We start from the raw sequence: 10,272 nt of genomic DNA, 5'->3' as shown, positions 1-10,272 counted from the left end.
AAAAGCATGCCTCAATTTTGCACAGCATTCTGTGCTTCAGCTTCTTACCGTTAAAAAAAAAAAAACAACTCATTTCATTTTCACTCCCCTTCTCTCTCTATAGAATCCTAAGAATTAACTAAGTATCTACAGCAGTTTTTTAAAAAGAGGGTTCTACTTTCCAAGGACTTTTTCTAGGTGAAACATTAAGTAGTTTGCATGATTCTCCTTCCCTGACACTTTAAAGGGAGAGCTGATGTGGTTAAACAAATTTTCATTAATTCCAAGTAGATAATAAAATGTATTGTAAGTAAAACTAAATCCTTCTGTTTTCCATTTTAACTCAACCTGGATCTTTTGAAGATTTAAAGTCCCTTTTTAACTTTCAATTGCATCTCAAATTTCTAATATATTTGACATTTATTCTGTAACCACCATGTCCTAGGCTCCTTCATATATATAACATATCATTTAAGCTTCTCAACAAATCTGAGGACAGTACTATTATCTCCATTTTACAAACAAAATCCTGGGGTTCAGAAAAATAAAGCATACTTGTCTAATGTCATTGAGCTAGTAAGTAATAGAAATAAGATTCAAATCCTGGTCTCCTAACTCCAAATTTAAAGTTCAGGCAGTTGTCCCATAGCTATTACCTGGTTAAGTACAACTGCTCCGAATAAATGAGTGATCAAAATTTAGAGTTTCTAGCGTGCCAAAGAATCTCATATGCTTTATATCTTGCACTCCCATGAGGCAGTTTTTCATGTATTTTGCAAGGTGGGCATGCCCCCATGTTCTCACCCTTCCCAAGTCATACTTGTTTCACCTGCAGGAATTATAATAGAAGTATCCATAGACTTACTTCCTTTTTAAGGCTTTTTAGAAAAACAAGTCATTGGAGAGGATATGGAAGTAAATATGCATGACACAGAGTGACGTGACCCAAAGAATTCCTTCTACTCAACTCAGTCTCTTAAGTCACCATTTCTAGTCCACCTTGCTGTTGCCTGGGGCAAACAATGCTACTAAGCACACCAGAACTCTTGCAGGATCTTTCTAAAGGTTCCCTGCAAAATACATTGTTTTTATAACTGCCAGTTAAGTGATGCCTTGGCTGCATTTGAGGAGGACTGGGGACATCCAGTGGCCACCTACGTTGATAACAACTGAATTATCACTACAACGACACGTTATGATGAATTTGATATAAACTCTTGTGCTGCAAAGACTGTTAAAAGATTTCTGGTTTTAACAATTTTTAAACTATTATGAATGGGATCCTTTGGTAGTCAGCTACTTGTATATTTCCCCCAAATAAATTTAGTTTTGTATACCTGGGTCATAGGCCACCGCCCAAATTATCTACCACATTAAGCCAAAGTACATGATTACGTTAACTTCCAAAAAATAAAAAAGATTCCGAACATAAGAAACTGTTTGACTCAGTCCATTTCCATGGATGGCCTTCTGGCCTCGGGGTATGCATGGTATACCTATACTGACGAAGTCTTCTTTTTGGCAGTCGGAAGAAAAATTAAAAAGTTGGAGGGATCAAGAGGTCTCATTGACCAGCTAGTGCAATTTGGGAATTGAAATTTTTTTCAGAGAGGAAAGAACACATGTGTCTTTTAACCTCGCTAGAATAATATTATTGAAAGTTACTTGGCGTTGTCCTGACATGAGATGAAAGAGTTTGGCCGATAAAAAATACCAAATAATATTGTTCTCCTAGAATGCAGTTTAATTATTATGCTTGTAATTTTTCTTCCCATCACGTGGAAAATTTTAAACCCACTTAAAACTCAACATTCATATTCTTATCTGAATAGAACAGGTAAAGGTGGAGGACAAGGTGTACAGATCAAGGACAAGGACAAGGGAATTCCTAAGATGGAATCTTTGGCTCGTGCATTGTTATAACTGTCCCCCAAGCTGCTTAACTCAGCAGAAGTCACCCTCAAAAAAGTTGCATATGGGTGCATCTAGCTTTGAGGCTTCCTCAGTCCTGGTCCATGTCCTGGCTTTCTACAATAGTCACTGCAGGTCTGTAAGCTGTTCTCCAACCTTCCTTAACTTTTCCATCAATCATCAACAAACCATGGTATACCATCGCAGGACCCTGCTCCAGGTGAGATGCTCCTAAGAAGAAAGGAAATTAATGCATCTTTGGTAATTTAAGGGTAAAAGGCAGAGATGCTAGTTCACAGTGTTACTATTCCCAAAGAATTTTTCCCTAACAGAAGACAATGCCTTATCTATAAAAATAACTTGCAAAGTTGAAATTTCAAACATAATGGCAGGTGTTCAAGCTGTCCATCTGAGAGTTTTGTAAATCCTACCATGTAGAATCTCAGCTATAAATAAAACCAATCCTGATTTTTATCCATTAAAAGTAATCAGAAGAAATGAAATCCTGCATTCTGGCATCCTCATAAATCTCTAGATTGTTGTTTGACAACCAAAAAATATACATACATACACTGTGTTTAACCATCCGTCACTCACATTTACCTTGAATACAAAGCTCATGTACACAGTTGATCACCTAATGATTCTCCCCGGTATTCCCTTTTTGAACTCTGTCATCTGTTTTGTAGTAACATAGTGTTATATTCTGGGGTTGCTTGGAAGGACGAACATCAAGAGACCAGTGTTCCAGCTCTGATTCTCTCACTTACAAATCATCTGAACCCACATTAGTCAATGCACACTTCAAGTCTGGCTTTCCCATCTTTGAAATGAGTGAAAATTTCCTCATACCATTTCGTTGTTTGTAATTGATCTGTTCATCCAGTGTTATGACCAGGCAAAAGTCATCTGACACCTTGAGGTTTTTGTAGCTGATTCTCTCCTTCCAGAAGAAACAACCACCCAAAGTTTCACTAACACAAAGAAACTCTGTACTTAGTTAATTATATGCCAACATTTAGGCTGGATGACGCGTGGCACAGAAATGCCCCAGATCCTACCTCTAAACTCCCAAAGTACTTTATTTTCCCTCCTATTTCTGTGAGATGTAGAAAAGGGGAGGGTGAAATGCGAACCCAGGAATCTTACATCTCATTTTCTGCTCTAAACAGTAATTATAATGCTTTCTGAAGACAGCAGAAAAAATGAGCAAATGAGCGGCGCTGCCGCTCGCGCCATGGTTCTCCACAGTGCGCCATCATATGCATTTGAAGATCTTTCCTTATTTTTTTTTTCCTGCCGACACAGGAATAGGAGGCAGATCAGCAAGGAGGGCTATCACAGGAATTTGCTTTCTCTGTTTTAAGAAGAGCCATTCCATTTCTTGCCTGAAGTTTAACTTGATTATGCATTCATTAAAGGCGAGTGATGGCAATGATTAAACAAAAACATCTTTAAAATGCAGAGTTCATTCCAGCCCATTTGGTTGTGTTACACACAAATTGGATTTGCATTGCATCCTGCACAGCAGGTACTCCACTTGAAATCAAAGACAGATGCTTTTATGGGATTAAAAAGAAAACCGAGGGGGAGGGGGAGAGGGAGAGATATTGAGATATTTTGCATTTCAGTAATAATGGCTCCGAAATGAAATAGTGATCGTCCTGCCGCTTTATCCATGTAAGTGTTTGGGCTATAATTAAAAGGAAACAAGAACCCCCCCCCCCCCATCATAACTTGAATCGTTGTCACAGAAGAACATTTAATTTGCAGGGGAAAAATGATTTTTCCCATAAATGTCTAATAATACCTTAGCATATTTGAAATTTAATCATAAGTGGCTTAGAATTAAACCATTTGAATTATTACTGAAACATTTCAAGTGGTGACATTAAATGCTTTGTTTGAAATTAGCCATTAATTCAAAAGTCTTCTCTAGTGCTGCTGTGAGAGTTTAACTCTTTGTCTGTAAACAGAGGTCCCTGGTTCTCACGCTATATAATTAATCGGCACACCTCTAGAACATTCACATTGCTGGCTATTTACTCTGGCACCTCCAGTTAAATTACTCTGGGCACTATAATTCTACAGTTGATATCATCTGCTGTTTTAAAATTTTTATATATTTGTCAGCTTCTTGGACATCTCTCAGAAGCACTGTATGAGTAAAAAAACAATCAGACTGGAAGAGCCCCAGTGTGACTTACCTTTCCATTGCTTCCGAGAAGCTTTGTACAGTGAATATGGCTAATCTCTTACAATGTCTTGCAGTGTCTGACTCTATAACAGGTCATGTTATATGAGCATTTCTTATCTATTTGATGATGGCATCTTCTGGTGGACCGAATGTACTGATGGCCCCAATCATTGGCTTCGTTCGTATCTATGCCCTTTGCGATGTGAATTTGCAGATCTTCCCATGAAGTGGTGGAATCTGTTTCTCCATGTCTTGAATCTGGGCCGGGCTTGTGATTTGATTTGGTCAACAGAGTCTGGTGAAAAGAATGATGTGTCAGTTCTAAGCCCAGGCTCTGGAGGTCCTCCTTCTCATGAACTCTGATTCTGCAGAGCTGAAAGCCCAGGCTGGTCTGATGTAAAATGAGAGGTATGTGACTCTGTCACCCATAACTCCTGTCGACAGTCCAACTACATCCAGAAGCAGAGCTTCCTAGCCAAGATAAAGCTAACCCCAACTGACAAAAGAAGAACTGCCTGACTGAGTACAAAACAAATCATTAATTTGAGGGTGCTTTGTTATACAACAATGGGTAATGATACATTTCTGGATTCGGTTTTGTTTTGTTTTGTTTTTAGTATTTAACTCGGACTTTAAATGAGGAGTAGGTTTTCAATGCTTTGCACAATGTTCATGTCAGCATGCATCCTACAAGTATTTACTAAGTCATAGTTGAGTGGAGATTTCTTTATTTTAGACTGTTAGTCAATATATTCTAATAAACTGTCATAGCATGTAGCTATGCTTTTTTGTACAATGCTTGGGAAACAACAACAAAAAGGTATTGTGTCCCACTCTTTTTCTCACTGAGAATAGCACACATGAAAAGTAACCCAGGAACAATGGATAAAGGACTTGTTGGAGAGAAAAGCCAACCTCATCTGTAAGTATTTTAGCCTGAAGAGTCATGTGAAATCAGACCCACGTGAGACTTATGATTTCAAAATCTTCATGGAAGAGAATTCCATTTCAAGGCCAGATGTCACTTTCCAATGATCTGTAAACCTCTAAAAAGAAGGTTGTTTCCCCACTATGGTGAATCTATGAAATACAGGATTGGAAGAAATTGTAGAGATCATCTTGTCCAGCCTCCTACTTCACACAGAAATCTCCACCTCAGTTCCCCAGAAAGGTAATAATTGTAACTAGTAGCTACCATTTAACATACATTTACTAAGTGCTAGATCCTGTTCTAAGTACCATCTGTGAATTAGTTCTTCACAAAAATATTATAAGGTAAGTGCAATTCGAAAGTTGGGGGAAATGAGCTTCAGGTTAAGCAACATGTCCGAAGTCATGTAGCTAGCAGTACATGACAGAGACAGAATTCAAACTCTACAGTCTACTCTCTTAACTATGAACCAGTACTCCCTGTTAATAATTAGATCCATTCATTGAAGATTGAGCTACCCTATGGTGAGGTGAGTTCTCCCTCTTCCCCAGAAATACTCCAGCAGAAGCAAAACATCTGAAAACCCACATAACATAATGGGTTAAGCCCAAACCTCCCACACTGTAATTTCTACCCATTGGCTTTGTTTCTAGCATGAGGGCTGCAAAGAAAAATTCTGTCTTCTTTTCTACATGACAAACTTTCAAATATTTAACCATTTTCTCTTCGCATTCATTCTTTAGTCAGTATACTTTTGATGTTCTTCACTAATCTGATCAGCCTCCTAATGAAATCTCCACAACCTCCCCAGTCCCTACCTCACCATTTTAGTTCAGAGACTATTATCTTTGCAATGTAAGATAGCATCTAGTTTTTATGGTGTGGTTGGTTGGTGTGTGGTTGATTGATTATATGACTTTAACTAGAAAAATTAATACTGAAAATATATCAAACATTGAATTACAAAAACTACAAATATTTTTCAAGTCATCCAACCCTATAAACATTTTGTAGAGTTTTGTTCTTTACCTAAGTGTAAGACCTCAGTAGTACTTGGAAAGGCACATGAGTCAAGTCTGTTACCAGATTCAGAATAATGTCATTGTTAGCCTATCATAAACATTTAGAACCCAGAAGATGGTAGGAATCCATAATGCTATTTTTCTGGATGGATTGCCTTCTAATTCATTCCAAGTCTGCCTCAGAAAGCTGTCCAGCATCACTTCTTACCACTGGCCCACTCCCAAGTTTCTACCTCCATTTTGGTAATACCTCTGTATCTGAGGTCATAATACTCATACTCATAGTATGGATATGGCACCAGTACATAGTAAAGGATGTCTTCCAGATTCTTCAAAATGAAGCATCTGAAGGAAAAGTAATATAGTCAATTAATCTTTGACAAAGCAGGAAAGAATATTCAATGGAAAAAAGATAGTTTTAAACAAATGGTGTTGGGAAAACTGGTCAGCAACATGCAAAACAATGAAACTGACCCACTTTCTTACACCCTACACAAAAATAAATTCAGAATGGATTAAAGACCTAAATCTGAGACCTGCAACCATGAAAAGCCTAGAAGAGAGCATAGGCAAAAATGTCTCTGACATTAGCCATACACAACATTTTTCTGGATATGTTTCTTGAGGCAAGGGAAATAAAAGCTATTTTATTTATCTCCAAACTATAATGAGATATCACCTCACACCTGTCAGAATGACTAAAATAAAAAATACAAGAAACAATAAGTGTTGGCAAGGATGTAGAGAAAAAGGAACCCTCTTACACTATTGGTAGAAATGCAAACTGGTACAGCCACTGTGGGAAATAATATGGAGATCTCTCAAAAAGCTAAAAACAATACTACTCTGTGATCTGATAATCATACTCCTGGATATTTAATGAAAGGAAGAAAGAAAGAAAGAAAGAAAGAAAGAAAGAAAGAAAGAAAGAAAGAAAGAAAAGGATAAAGGAAAAAAGCCCACTAATTCAAAGGGATACATGTACCCTATATTTATAGCAGCATTACTTATAATAGCCAAGATATAGAAGCAGCCCAAGAATCTATCAATAGATGAATCGATAAAGAAGATGTGATATGTACACACACACACACACACACACACACACACACACACACGGGAAAACATGGAATATTATTCAGCCATAAAAAAAGAATGAAATCTTGCCATTTGCAACAATATGGATGGATCTAGAGATTACAATGCTAAGTGAAATAAATCAGTCAGAGAAAGACAAATACCATAAGATTTCCCTTATATGTGGAATTTAAGAAATAAAACAAATGAGCAAATGAAAAAAGAAAGAGAGACAAACTAAGAAACTGGCTCTCAACTATAGAGAACAAAATGATGGTTACCAGAGGGGAGGTAGGCGGGGAGATGGGTTAATTAGGCCATTGGGATTAAGGAGTGCGATTGTGATGAGCACGGGGTGATATATGGAATTGTTGATTCACTATATTGCACATCTGAAACTAATATAACACTGTATGTTAACTACACTGGAATAAAATAAAATTTAAAAAGGACGGATAAACCTCTTTTTTTGCTAATGTTGACCAGCTTTCTGTGAAGAACTTAAATATTGTTATGCTAACAAAATATATGTTTGTTCATTTATGTGGGGGTTTGTTTGTTTTAACCAAAGTCTGTCCATAATTGCTGGCATTTTATAATGATCATTGCTCATATTCTTGTATTTCATTCAAAGTGCCCTAATGATAACTGTAAGAAATGACAAAATACACATTTCATTCATTTATTTGTATTTTGTTACTATATGCAAGACACTTGCTATATATTTATATAATATACACTTATACTGCATGTGTGTATAATTATTATCTCACAGCAGTTATAAAAGGCAGGATTTTTTTGAAGTTAACTATATTGAGAGATAATTTCAAACAATAATATGTATTCATTTTAAGTGTAGAGTTTGATGAGTGTTGATAAATGAATGCATCAGGTGGCCACCATCTAAATCAAAGTATAAAACATATCAAAATATTCCCTTGGACCCCGCTTAACTCAATTTCACATCCAGGCAATCGCTGATCTGATTTCTGTCACATAGATTATGTTTGCTGGTTCTAGAATTTCACTTAAACGGAATTATACAATTCCAAACTCTTTTGTGTCTGTTTTCTTTTTCTCAGTATTATTTTTAAGAGTCATCAATGTTGCTGTATGAGTAGTTTAGTCCTTTCACCTGTTGGGTACTTGCTCATTGTATGGCTATAACACAATTACTTTTTTCATTTATCTGTGGATAGATATTTGAGTTTTTTCCCAGGTGAGGGCTATTACCAAAAAAGGTTCTTATGAGCACTTGTGTATGAACATTTTGTGGACATCTGTTTTTATTTCTCTTGGACATATACCTAAGGTGTGGTATTTTAGGGTATATGGTTAGTGTATATTTAACTTTATACAAAACTGTCAAACTGTTTTCCAAAGTGGTTGTACCATTTTACATTCCCACAAAACAGGTTTGGGTTTTTGAGGTTTTCTTTGTTTTCGTTTTCAGTTTTTGTTTTTTCTGTTGCTGCACATCCTTACCAACACTAGGAATTATCAGTCTTTTTCATTTTAACCACTCAGATGGGTGTGAAATCATATTAATTTCGGTTTTAATTTGAATTTCCCTAATAAATAATGATGTCCAGTATATTTGCATGTGTTTATTAACCATTATATATCTTCTTTAAAAAAAAAAACATTTGTTCAAGTCTTTGCTCATTTTGAAGGGTTGTTTGTCTCTTAGTGAGTTATAAGAGTAATCAATCTATTCTGGATTCTAGTTCTTTGTTAGAAATTGCAAATATTTTTCCTTCTTTTGTTGCTTCCCTTTTCATTCACTCAGTGATGTCTTTTGAAGAGCAGAAACTTTTAATTTTGATGCAGTCCAATTTATTATATATTTTCTTGTATGTTTTTTGTGTCCTAAGAAATCTTTGTCTACTCAATGTTTAAAAGATTTTTTTGTATGTTTTCCTCTAGGTGTTTTATAGTTTTCTTACTTGTCTTTAGATCTATGCTCCATCTCCAGTTTATTTCAGTATATGTTGCAAAATAAGGGAGTAGCTTCATTTTTCTCTCCATACAGATAACCACTCTTCCAGCACCATTTGTTAAAAAGACTGATTTTTTTCTCCCTTGAATTATCTTGGCACCTTTGTCAAAAATCAATTGACAATATATGTCTGGACTCTATGTTGCTCCGTTTATCTATATATCTATCCTTACACCAATATCACAGTGTATGGATTACTACAGTTTTATAGTAAGTCTTAAAATCAGTGGTGTAAGTTGTCTGTCTTCCTTTCTGTTTTTCAAAATTGTTTTTTTCTAGTCCAGATCTTTTGCATCTCCTTATAAATTTTAGAATCAATTTGTCATTTTCTATAAAAATCATAGAGTAAGATTTTTATTAACATTGGATTGACTCTATATATCAATTTAAGGAGAATTGCTCCTAACTACATTAAATCTTCCAATCTATAAATGTGATATATCTTTCCTCTTATTCAGGTTTTCTTTAATTTCTTTTATCAGTGTTCTTTGATTTTTACCAGACAGGCCTAGTACATATTTCATCAAATTTTGTCTAAGTATTACAGAAATTATTAACTAAACTTTTGCAAATGAGAGAACAAGATGATCAGAGAGGTTATGCAGTTCATCCAAAGTCACAGATCTAGCAACTGGTTGAATCGAGAAGTGACTGAATCTAAAGACGATGTTCTTAACCACTAGGCCAGCAATTTTCAGAACAAAGATAGGAGTTGGACCAACCAGGAAGCTTTTTCAAACCTTACATGCCCATTGCCCTGCTAGACATGCCTGATAACTCATTAGAGAAAGGAAAAGTGGGCCCGGATAGGTTAAAAATCTCCCAAGATGCTTTCTGTTAGAACCTGCTGGTTGAGAACTACTGAGTAAGGCTTTTTTGCATTCTTCAGTCTCAGCATGGTCAATCTCAGCTGGCCACCATTTGAATCCCATCCGATTTGGTTTCTCTCCTGGCCTACTACTTGATTAGGCCAGGAGAGAACGATTCTGTATGACTGGAGAGCCAGACAGATCTTACACTATGTAGCTTCATAAACAGCAAAATAGGTGTTGCTCCCACATTCTGGTCTCACCTAAGCTTCTATTCTGTGAATAAGTTTATAGTCTAGTCATTAGAGATGAGACATGCAATCTAATTTTAAATACACGCAATGTTT

General features: G+C 36.1%; 1 long non-coding RNA gene across 1 annotated transcript; it reads right to left on the bottom strand.

The window, feature by feature from the left end:
• Nucleotides 1-1,702: 1,702 nt before the first annotated feature.
• On the bottom strand, nucleotides 1,703-6,115 carry LOC122240078. The gene is made up of 3 exons (XR_006219399.1): nucleotides 6,048-6,115; nucleotides 4,098-4,382; nucleotides 1,703-2,121 (listed from the first exon to the last, which is right to left on the bottom strand). It is a non-coding gene; the product is annotated as an uncharacterized LOC122240078 (long non-coding RNA).
• Between the last annotated feature and the right edge of the window lie 4,157 nt (nucleotides 6,116-10,272).

The sequence above is a fragment of the Panthera tigris genome, chromosome B4 (assembly GCF_018350195.1).
Source record: "Panthera tigris isolate Pti1 chromosome B4, P.tigris_Pti1_mat1.1, whole genome shotgun sequence".
In the NCBI taxonomy this organism is placed as follows: domain Eukaryota; kingdom Metazoa; phylum Chordata; class Mammalia; order Carnivora; family Felidae; genus Panthera; species Panthera tigris.
Note: the sequence above shows the minus strand (reverse complement) of the source record. Positions and strands in the feature narration are given on the sequence as shown.